The sequence below is a fragment of the Scyliorhinus torazame genome, chromosome 27 (genome assembly GCF_047496885.1).
Source record: "Scyliorhinus torazame isolate Kashiwa2021f chromosome 27, sScyTor2.1, whole genome shotgun sequence".
In the NCBI taxonomy this organism is placed as follows: Eukaryota; Metazoa; Chordata; class Chondrichthyes; order Carcharhiniformes; family Scyliorhinidae; genus Scyliorhinus; species Scyliorhinus torazame.
This window is the reverse complement of record NC_092733.1, coordinates 14,810,912-14,822,045: the sequence shown is the minus strand read 5'-3', so window position 1 is coordinate 14,822,045 and position 11,134 is coordinate 14,810,912. Positions and strand designations below refer to the sequence as shown.

Here is an 11,134-nt window from a genome sequence, read left to right as displayed (position 1 = left end):
AAAAATCATGCCGACATGGGTCACAGCGGAAGAAAGAGAGGGAACATCCCACCCCTTCTCCAGCACTGGTAATTTGCCGGGGTCCAGGCCGTAGATTCGAGAGGGGTTGCAGCAGACAAGCACACAGCCGCCAGAAAAAGAGCAATACACTGCCAACGGCTCAAAAAAAGTCCCCCCCCCCCCCCAGTGGACCTGCATCAGTGGAAAGCTGCTTGGTAAGCCAACCACCAGATGATCTCACCGACCTGGAGCATAGCAGAGGAGGGAGAGAGAGCACTGGCAGCGTCTGCCAGCGACTCCCAGGCCACAGAGGCAGGAGGGGCTGCAACTAGCAAAAAAATAATCCTCAGTTACATGGAATCCAACATACAACTCCCCCCTCCCTGGGAAGTTGGTTAAATTCCAGGAGGCTGCTGCACTCAACTTCAATCTCACCTATGTTTTGATCAACGTATTCCATGTTTTTCTCCTCTATCTATTTATTTTTGGAAAAGTACAGAAATTACACTTGGGCCGGAATTCTCCGGTCGATGTGCTTCACTTTTCCCGCTGGTTGTGTACCCCCGTCTGCCGGTTTCCCGGCAGCCTGGGGTGTCAATGGGAAATCCCATTGACAAGTGGCGGGAAGATTGAATTCCAGCACCTACGAATGTCGTGCGGCCAAGAAACACGGGGTTGGGAGAGCGGAGATTCCAGCCCTTGCAATATATTATGAATGGTTTTAAAAAGAAAGCAATTTTAGAATTAGAAATAACAGGATAGGTCAGTGAGCAATCGTTTGTCTTACAGGGCGTTTTCAGAATGTCATAGCTCTCGACTAGGCAACACAGATAAAGTTTTGGACAAGATGCAGAGGGAAAGCAAGGAAGCTTTTTGTGCAGAAAGTGCTGACGATCTGGAACTCGCTGCCCACAAGGGTGGTGAAAGCAGGGACGATCAATGATTTGAAAAGGAAACTGGATTTGTACGTGATGCAGGACTGTGGGGTGTAGAGTGCAGCAATGGGCCTGACTGCATTGCTCCACAAAGAACCAGAATGCACCCAATGGACTGAATGGCCTCCTTTTATGTCGTGAATGATTCTTGAAATATCCTTGTTCCAAACACTCTTATTTTAGAGTCATTTGGGCAGCTGGTCAATTGCTTGCCAAAGTTGCTACTGTGGAGCCTTCCTGGTTTCCAAGGCTTTGTAGCGTAGAATCAAGGAAAGAGCTTTCTTAATATTCTCCCGTGATGTCACTGATTAGGCTATGGTGCCTGATTAATCAGTGAGGTACAACTGGTCATTTTCTTGTGTGTCGTTCCTCCTCCTCCAGGTGCCAGGCCCCATAAGAGGGCTTTTGCAACCATGGGGTGCATTGGATTGGCCCATGATTATCTTGGCAAAGTGCTGCAGTGGTATGCAATCGTCTTCTGCAGCATGACTGACCAGAAATCCGATCATCCTACCAGACATATTGGAAGGATTTTTACAGACTGATAATCAATCTGTTTGGCCATATTATGGACATACATCTGCGGCCACGAAGTCCTGAAGTCCAGCACTGGTAATTTGCCCAGAGTTTCTGGCCCCAGAGGCATCACCAGACCCCCTTGTTCGATATTAGATAGTTAATTTCAGCAAGCCAATCCTAAACCTGTTCTCAGACAGCATCAACACAATGCTTTACAGCAGAAATGACTGGATTTGTAAAATAAATCTGCTCTTATTTCCACCACCAAGTTCAGAAACACTGACACCAGTTGTGGGGCGATTAGCGCTGTGAGCAACACAGGGGGCAAACCTGGCATATTTTTAGTTTGGAGCCTTTACCAACAGAACCACCAAGAAGCGCCATTCTTCAGGCAGCATTTGCAAGGCAGCAAAGGTAATTTCCTCCCCCCCCCCCCCCCCCCCACCCCGCGAAGTACAACTGGGAATAGCTTTGCCAAACACTTTGCTCTGTTGATGATTGCACTTTAAGTATAATACGACATGTAAAAGTCACGCATTATGCAGCCAATTAAGTGAGCATGCAAAGCTTACTTTATTTTCCCACCCCCAGTGGAAAAAAGAGAGAGTAGGAGAGATCAGGTGTGCAACTAGAGTTTACACCAGTGGCTCTGGTTGTATGTGTGTGCAAGGACAAAACACAGCTTTCATCCAGGCACTTAAAACAACAGTGCTGCTTTGAATAGGAGACTTCAGACAGGATTACTGACTTGAAAATCTTGGATCCAGACCTCCAGATTAGGGAAGAATACATCAGGGCTACTACTTACGGTAAGCAAATAAACTGACTCAATTTGCAGTCGTTACCCTGTTTCCCCAGTAACTAATATTTGTCGATCCAATCGGGATCATCAGTTTCTATTACCGCTGAAGCCTGTTTGTGTACGTACATCTCAATGGCATTTTGATTTGCAGTTTATTGATTAAAGATTTGCCCTGTGAAACGGCATATTTAATTCCGCTTTTCAATGCTTATTTCAATTTTTAAATAAAACCAAACAGGTTTTAGAGTAATTTAAAGCATATCCAGAAACAGTAAGTGTACATTGGGTTGGAGAATAAGCATTTGATTCCCAGTCTCCTGACCCCAGCAGCAATGTGGAACGGGAAAATCAAAAGTGGAAAATAGGGGGAAATCTAGATGGTGTCACTGTGCATTCGTCTAATCTCAGATTTAAAATTACATCCTTTTTTTTTAATGAAATGACATTAGTAAGGCCACACTTGGAATACTGTGTACAGTTCTGGTCACCCGATTATAGAAAGGATATTATTAAACTAGAAAGAGTGCAGAAAAGATTTACGAGGATGCTATTGGGTCTTGATGGTTTGAGTTATAAGGAGAGGCTGGGACTTTATTTCCTGGAGCGTAGGAGGCTTAGGGGTGATCTTATAGAGGTCTATAAAATAATGAGGGGCATCTATTCCCAAAGGTAGATGGGTCTAAAACTAGAGGGCAGAGGTTTCAGGTGAGAGGGGAGAGATACAAAAGGGTCCAAAGGGGCAATTTTTAACACGGAGGGTGGTGAGTGTCTGGAACGAGCTGCCAGAGGCAGTAATAGAGGCGGGTACAGTTTTGTCTTTTAAAAAGCATTTGGACATTATATGGGGAAGTTGGGTATCGAGGGATATGGGCCAAATGCAGCAAGTGGGACTAACTTTGTGGTAAAAACTGGGCGGCATGGACAAGTTGGGCCGAAGGGCCTGTTTTCATGCTGTAAACAGATATGACTTCTAAGAGCATTATACAATACCAGAGTATTCCCGCTGTAAAATTCTAAATTGCATTTAATGAGAAACAGCATTATGCAACTGCTGCCAGCATCAGAATGTTTGTTTTTATATTGTCTAACCGGCTTGAAAATTTACTTTTTAAAAAATGATTTCAAAGTCACGGCTTTATATATATATATATTTACAGACAATAAAAGTCGCCCATATTCTTTGCAATTTCAGTTTACATTACGTGACATTCCCACCGCTATCATTTCGCTTCTTCACTATATGCACACTTGTAGCCGAGGTGTACCAACAAGAAGCAAAATAACAGTTAATTTAAACTTTATTTTCATTAATCCTATTTTGGAAATGGGTTTCTGTGGAAAATGGTTGCTCTTAGTCGTCCTCTGAACAGCAGGGAGAGAGGGTATACATTTCCCCAAACCTGAGAGCTCCGTTCTCGCAGTGAGTGTTCAGGCATCTACACATTTCTAATAATCAATATATTGTAGCAGTTTTCTTTCTAAAAATTTAAACAGTTTAAACTAATAAACCATGGGGCAGCACGGTGGCGCAGTTACAAGATATGTAAACACTTAATTAACTGCAAATGCTCGCATTCTAAGCATTGTCTTGCATCTTTGAATTTGTCTATATATATGTTTCTGGAACATACTTAGGAATAATGCATGGGATCTTTAAAGTCCAGCTGAGGGGACAGGCAGGGCCTTGCTTTAATGTCTCATCTGAGAGCTGGCACCTTCGACAGTGCTGCTTGCTCAGTACCTCAATGAAGGGACAGCCTTGAATTCTGTGCCCAGATCCTGGAGTGGGATTTAAACCCACAACAGTCTGACCTGAGGTGCGAGGGTGCTTCTAACAGAGCCACAGCTGACATTATTATTTACTATTAGTTACCTATTCTAAATGCATTTTTCACTTATGAAGAGGAATATTTAAGGTACAGTACACAGATGTTTCATTCCAGTTCCTCAGAACTTCAGAAAGCTTGGTTGGGTTCTGTAATCTTTCGTTGAGTGAATGAGTAATTATTGTTAAACATTAAAGTACTTAATTTTGAGTCTGTTTGCTTCTCCCTGAATTTAAACATTGCGAATTTGTGAGTTCTTGACAACAATTCTTAACAACTGAAATGACCTTGGTTCCATTGCTTAAAGTAAAGAAATGCTAAGGTAGGTTATTAAAATAAATTGGGTTGCTGTTGAATATATTACGAGAAGATAAATTGTATGTATAGGATGTGCCGTGTCTTGTAATTGGGAGAGAAAGTAAATCCAATTTCATTACTGTCCAAACCATAAAATAATGCCATAACAATGTTGTTACAGAACAGGCTTGAAGGGCTAAAAGGCCAACTCTATTTTTGGCCTTGGTTGGGTAACTAGATCCAGGGTGTACGATTGGGCCATACTGATCAGGAAGCATCAAAGGAAGATAGCACTGTTGCTTCACAGCGCCAGGGACCCGAGTTCGATTCCCGCTTGGGTCACTGTCTGTGCAGAGTCTGCATGTTCCCCCCGTGTCTGTGTGGGTTTCCTCTGGGTGCTCCGGTTTCCTCCCATAAGTCCCGAAAGACGTGGGACGGGATCTTCGCCTGGCCGCGCCACTATTCAGCCCCGACCCACCGGCGGGGATTCTCCGTTACGCCGGCCAGTCAATGGGGGTTCCCATTGTGGGGCAACCCCGCACCGTCAGGAAACCCCCAGGTGCCGGCATATTGGAGAATCACGGCAACGGAGAATCCCGCCCATGCTGTTAGGTGAATTAGACGTTCTGAATTCTCCCTCTGTGTACCCGAACAGGCGCCGGAATGTGGCGACTAGGGGATTTTCACAGTAACTTCATTGCAATGTTAATGTAAGCCTACTTGTGACACTAATAAATATTATAAAGCACAGAGGAATTTGGAACTTAAGAATTTCAGCAATTTAGGACTGAGATGAAATAATGTCTTCACCTAAAGAGTTGCAAATCTTTGGAATTCACAACCCCAGAGAGCCATGAGTGATCAGTCTTGAGTATATTTAAGAACAAAGTCAACCGATATTGGGAAGTAAGGGATAGGGGAATAGTGTGGGAAGGTGGAGTTTAGGTAGAGGATTGCTGAATGATACAGCAGCTCGAATGGCTCAATGATCTACGCCTACACCTGTCTGTTATGGTCTTGAAAAGGTCATCTGGCCATTGTGCCTGTATTGGCATTTTGAAAGAGAGACTCAATTAGTTTCATTCCTCTGCTCTTTCTTCACAGCTATGCAAACATTTCCCCTCAAGGTACTTATTCAATTCCCCTTTTGAAATTTACTACTGAATCTGCTTCCGTGACCTTTTCAGGCAGAAAATGAGGAAGATGCTCGACTACTGGTCCATGATAAACCAACTCATTTCAGCATAGTGTTCAAAGAACCATAATATTTATTTTGGGAAGAATCTTGGGGAAGATTCCTGGGGAAAATTGATGTACAGAGAGATCTGGGAGTTCAGGTCCATTGTACCCTGAAGGTGGCAACGCAGGTCGATAGAGTGGTCAAGAAGGCATACAGCATGCTTGCCTTCATCGGACGGGGTATTGAGTACAAGAGTCGGCAGGTCATGTTACAGTTGTATAGGACTTTGGTTAGGCCACATTTGGAATACTGCGTGCAGTTCTGGTCGCCACATTACCAGAAGGATGTGGATGCTTTAGAGAGGGTGCAGAGGAGGTTCACCAGGATGTTGCCTGGTATGGAGGTATGCTATGGTATGCTAGCTATGAAGAAAGGTTAAGTAGATTAGGATTGTTTTTGTTGGAAAGACGGAGGTTGAGGGGGGACCTGATTGAGGTCTACAAAATTATGAGAAGTATGGACAGGGTGGATAGCAACAAGCTTTTTCCAAGAGTGGGGGTGTCAATTACAAGTTGTCACGATTTCAAGGTGAGAGGGGGAAAGTTTAAGGGAGATGTGCGTGGAACGTTTTTTACGCAGAGGGTGGTGGGTGCCTGGAACGCTTTGCCAGCGGAGGTGGTAAAGGCGGGCACGATAGCATCATTTAAGATGCATCTAGACAGATATATGAACGGGCGGGGAACAGAGGGAAGTAGATCCTTGGAAAATAGGCGACAGGTTTAGATAAAGGATCTGGATCGGCGCAGGCTGGGAGGGCCGAAGGGCCTGTTCCTGTGCTGTAATTTTCTTTGTTTCTAATGTAGAAAGGACGCACAGGCGAAGTAGGATTGTGGTTTGAATTAAAGAAGCAACCAAGGTGGGATCTTATGGACAACTATAGGTAGCAAATGGGACAGGAAAAAGTTAATGGAGAATGCAAACTTCAAGTGGCACAATTACACAGGATAGCACAGATTCAAAATGGCATATGGGAAATTTAGGATTGCTTCCAAGAAGTTTTTCTTCACTCAACGAGGGAACAACACTGATTAATTCAAGCAAATCTTGAGAGCTGCTGTTGTTGGGAATGGTAGATTCTTTCTCTAGGAGCTAGTATGAGCAGGATGGACTTTCTGATCTGCACCTATGTTATACACTAGAAAATACCTCGGGCCAGATTCTCCGATTCCGGTCACGGAAGCAGATTCGGTAGTAAATTTCAAAAGGGGAATTGAATAAATACCTGAGGCCAAGTGCAGAAGATCTGTGGCGTTTTACGTGGAAAAAGTTGACGGCGCCCCCTCACCGATCCTACGTAAACCATATGTAAAACCTGCCATAAAACATGGTGCCGGCTGTGCGCGGACCCAAACTGCCAGATAGTGCCCCGCTGGACACCCACTCCCCCAGCCCTCGCGGAAGCCCCCCCCCAGCCAGCAGCACGGCTCCCGCCCGACTGTGGCGGCGCGGGACACAGAACGCAGCCGCCACGCTGGGTTCCCGCACGGCTGAGACCACACGTGTCCCACGCGGTCAGAAACTCAGCCCATTGGTGGCGGAGCATCGGGGAGGGCCTTCAGGTGACATGCTGAGGCTGTCCCAATGGTGTGCGGCGTGCACCATGATGATGCCATTTTGGAGGGGGCCAAGCATACGAAACATACGTCAAACAAGCGCCACCCCCGATTTCGGCGTCAAAAGGGATTCTGTGCCCCATCACCAATTATGAAATTGGCGTCGGGAATGGTGAATCCCGTCCATCATTTTTCTCCAGTTCCTCTTAATTACATACCTGAAGCATTCACTCCAATGGCAGCATGATACCAACTCTTGGTAGTAACATTAACAAACTATCCTGTAATCTTGTGAGGGGAAAGTAATTGTTAAGTGGTTGCTCCTGCTCAGTGCACTTGTATAGACACTGGATGCGTATAGATCTCATTCTAAGGCCAAGCAGTTTATTAATAATCACCGCCCAAGCATACACCTTTAAGGGGTCTAGACAGAGGGAGTTGCTAAGGGCAGCCACCACCTTTGAAACTATACCCAGCCTGAATCGTCAACTCAGGGGAGAATAAGGAAGACAAACTGGGCAAGAAAAATATAGGTTAGTGGCTGAGTCAAGGACACAAAGCATAGGACTGAGCCCTTTAATGCATAACAGCTCAATGGCTCACCCCTTGAAGTGCATTATCAAACTAGTCCTGTACACCAAATTAAGCTGTGTTATTAGCTATGCCTGGTGTACCTTAATTTATGTAGTACTAGGAAAGGTGGAGTACACAAACAAAATGCACCAGTTTAAAATGACTTAGCAATCTAACAGAATTATTTAAAAGTAGAACAATGGGTGTTTGTGAGCAATGGATCAACACATGATTTGCCTATTGTTCATCTTACAGTAAAATTATTGCTCCACCAGGAAGTTGTAAGTTATACTGAACCCTCTGGGATCATGCAAGTCTTTTTCCATAACATTGCATCAACATTATGCCTGTAAATAAAAAAACAGTACTGTTTGTGCAGTATAAATCGGATCCAGATACCCCTGTGATTAAAGGAGGTATGTGCCATTAAAACAAGTCTAAAATTCAAAGCAACTCCTCCAATTAAATGGAGCTCCTTGTAACAGCAAAATAAGAAGCCGCGACAAATATTTTTCCGTGTTTGCCAAATATTGAGAAATAATGATGCACTTCTGTCACGTGCAATATTTATTCAATTCCATCCTGCCCAAAAGATGAAGCGTTCTTCCCTGCCAGTCAGAGTCTCTTTAACTATTTATTTATCTATCAGAATATAAAAACAGATGTTCACTAAATATGAAACACGATGTGCATGTTTTATTTTGAAAGATGAATGCCCTATTTACCAGCCTAGGGCAGCACGGTAGCACAGTGGTTAGCACTGTTGCTTCACAGCTCCAAGGTTCCAGGTTCGATTCCCGGCTTGGGTCACTGCCTGTGCGGAGTCTGCACATCCTCCCCGTGTCTGCGTGGGTTTCCTCCGGGTGCTCCGGTTTCCTGTTGGAAATTGCTGTTCGGTAATTTGGACACATGGCTGGCTTGTAATGCAGAACAAGGCCAGCAGCACGGGTTCAATTCCCGTACCAGCCTCCCCGAACAGGCGCCGGAATGTGGCGACGAGGGGCTTTTCACAGTAACTTCATTGAAACCTACTTATGACAGTAAGCGATTATTATTCTGAATTCTCCCTCTGTACCGGAACAGGCGCCGGAGTGTGGCGACTAGGGGATTTTCACAGTAACTTCATTGCAGTGTTAATTTAAGCCTACTTTTGAAAATAACGATTATTATTATTATTAGGTAAGAGCATAAGAAATAAGAGGAGGCCATTTGGCCCCTCGAGCCTGCTCTGCTATTGAGCTGGTCTGATTGTGGCCCGAACTCCCCTTTTCTGCCTGCCTCCTATAACCCCTGACCCCTCTTGTTGATCAAAAACCTGCCTCACCCAGCAGTGAATACATTCAGTTACCCAGCTTACACTGCTCTCTGAGGTAGAGAATTCAAAGCTGATCGACCCAGTGAAAGAATAAATTCCTCCTCACCTTTCTTTAAATAGGAGACAACTTATTTGGAAACTGTGCCCCCTGACTTTAGGTCAGGATTGTCTGTCCCCACCACCTGTAGGCATCGTCACGGGCAGAGTGGGAAGAGCTGGAGAACTGTCGCGGCTCTCTGAATTTTCCCACCCTTTCTGCAACAATGCCCACTGGTGTCAGGGCCGAAAGATCCCACTCTAGGCGTTGCACCTGTTAAGATACTGTTGTCATCTTTTGTTGGTCACAGCTGACAAAAACTGATTTGTGTGTTATTCACTTAATAATGCCAACCTTGCTGTGTATTTCAATCTCCATCAAAAGTTTGTTCACAATCAGGTATTTGGATGCGTTAATCTGGTGTCTAGTGAGGTCCCAGAACCAGCAGAGATGTGCCTAGTGAGGTCCCAGAACCAGCAGAGATGTGTCTAGTGAGGTCCCAGAACCAGCAGAGATGTGCCTAGTGAGGTTCCAGAACCAGCAGAGGTGTGCCTAGTGAGGTCCCAGAACCAGCAGAGGTGTGCCTAGTGAGGTCCCAGAACCAGCAGAGATGTGCCTAGTGAGGTCCCAGAACCAGCAGAGATGTGCCTAGTGAGGTCCTGCAACCAGCAGAGATGTGCCTAGTGAGATCCCAGAACCAGCAGAGATGTGCCTAGTGAGGTCCCAGAACCAGCAGAGGTGTGCCTAGTGAGGTCCCAGAACCAGCAGAGGTGTGCCTAGTGAGGTCCCAGAACCAGCAGAGATGTGCCTTGGAGTATAGTGTTCAATTCTGGTCGCCACACTACCAGAAGGATGTGGAGGCTTTAGAGAGGGTGCAGAAGAGATTTACCAGAATGTTGCCTGGTATGGAGGGCATAAGCTATGAGGAGCGATTGAATAAACTCGGTTTGTTCTCACTGGAACCAAGGAGGTTGAGGGGCGACCTGATAGAGGTATACAAAATTATGAGGGGCATAGACAGAGTGGATAGTCAGAGGCTTTTCCCCAGGGTAGAGGGGTCAAATACTAGGGGGCATAGGTTTAAGGTGAGAGGGGCAAGGTTTAGAGTAGATGTACGAGGCAAGTTTTTACGCAGAGGGTAGTGGGTGCCTGGAACTCACTACCGGAGGAGGTAGTGGAAGCAGGGACGATAGGGACATTTAAGGGGCATCTTGACAAATATATGAATAGGATGGGAATAGAAGGATACGGACCCAGGAAGTGTAGAAGATTGTAGTTTAGTCGGGCAGTATGGTCGGCACGGGCTTGGAGGGCCGAAGGGCCTGTTCCTGTGCTGTACATTTCTTTGTTCTTTGTTCTTTGTCCCAGAACCAGCAGAGATGTGCCTAGTGAGGTCCCGGAACCAGCAGAGATGTGCCTAGTGAGGTCCCAGAACCAGCAGAGATGTGCCTAGTGAGGTCCCGGAACCAGCAGAGATGTGCCTAGTGAGGTCCCGGAACCAGCAGAGATGTGCCTAGTGAGGTCCCAGAACCAGCAGAGATGTGCCTAGTGAGGTCCCAGAACCAGCAGAGATGTGTCTAGTGAGGCCCCAGAACCAGCAGAGGTGTGTCTAGTGAGGTCCCAGAACCAGCAGAGATGTGCCTAGTGAGGTCCCAGAACCAGCAGAGATGTGTCTAGTGAGGCCCCAGAACCAGCAGAGATGTGCCTAGTGAGGTCCCAGAACCAGCAGAGATGTGCCTAGTGAGGTCCCAGAACCAGCAGAGATGTGCCTAGTGAGGTCCCAGATCCAGCAGAGATGTGCCTAGTGAGGTCCCAGAACCAGCAGAGATGTGCCTAGTGAGGTCCCAGAACCAGCAGAGATGTGCCTAGTGAGGTTCCAGAACCAGCAGAGATGTGCCTAGTGAGGTCCCAGAACCAGCAGAGATGTGCCTTGTGAGGTCCCAGAACCAGCAGAGATGTGCCTAGTGAGGTTCCAGAACCAGCAGAGATGTGCCTAGTGAGGTCCCAGAACCAGCAGAGATGTGCCTAGTGAGGTTC

The 11,134-nt window shown here is 46.0% G+C and overlaps 1 protein-coding gene across 2 annotated transcripts in view; it reads left to right on the top strand.

Moving 5' to 3' along the window:
* The first annotated feature begins 2,038 nt into the window (after positions 1–2,038).
* The window catches only part of LOC140403389 (tetraspanin-1-like), a 53,996-nt gene continuing 44,900 nt past the window's right edge, over positions 2,039–11,134 (top strand). The window contains exon 1 of one of the 2 annotated variants that reach the window (XM_072491321.1): positions 2,039–2,263. The gene's annotated coding sequence lies outside the window, so the exon portion shown is untranslated. The remainder of the gene's footprint in view (positions 2,264–11,134) is intronic. The other variant, XM_072491322.1, reaches the window with a different exon arrangement.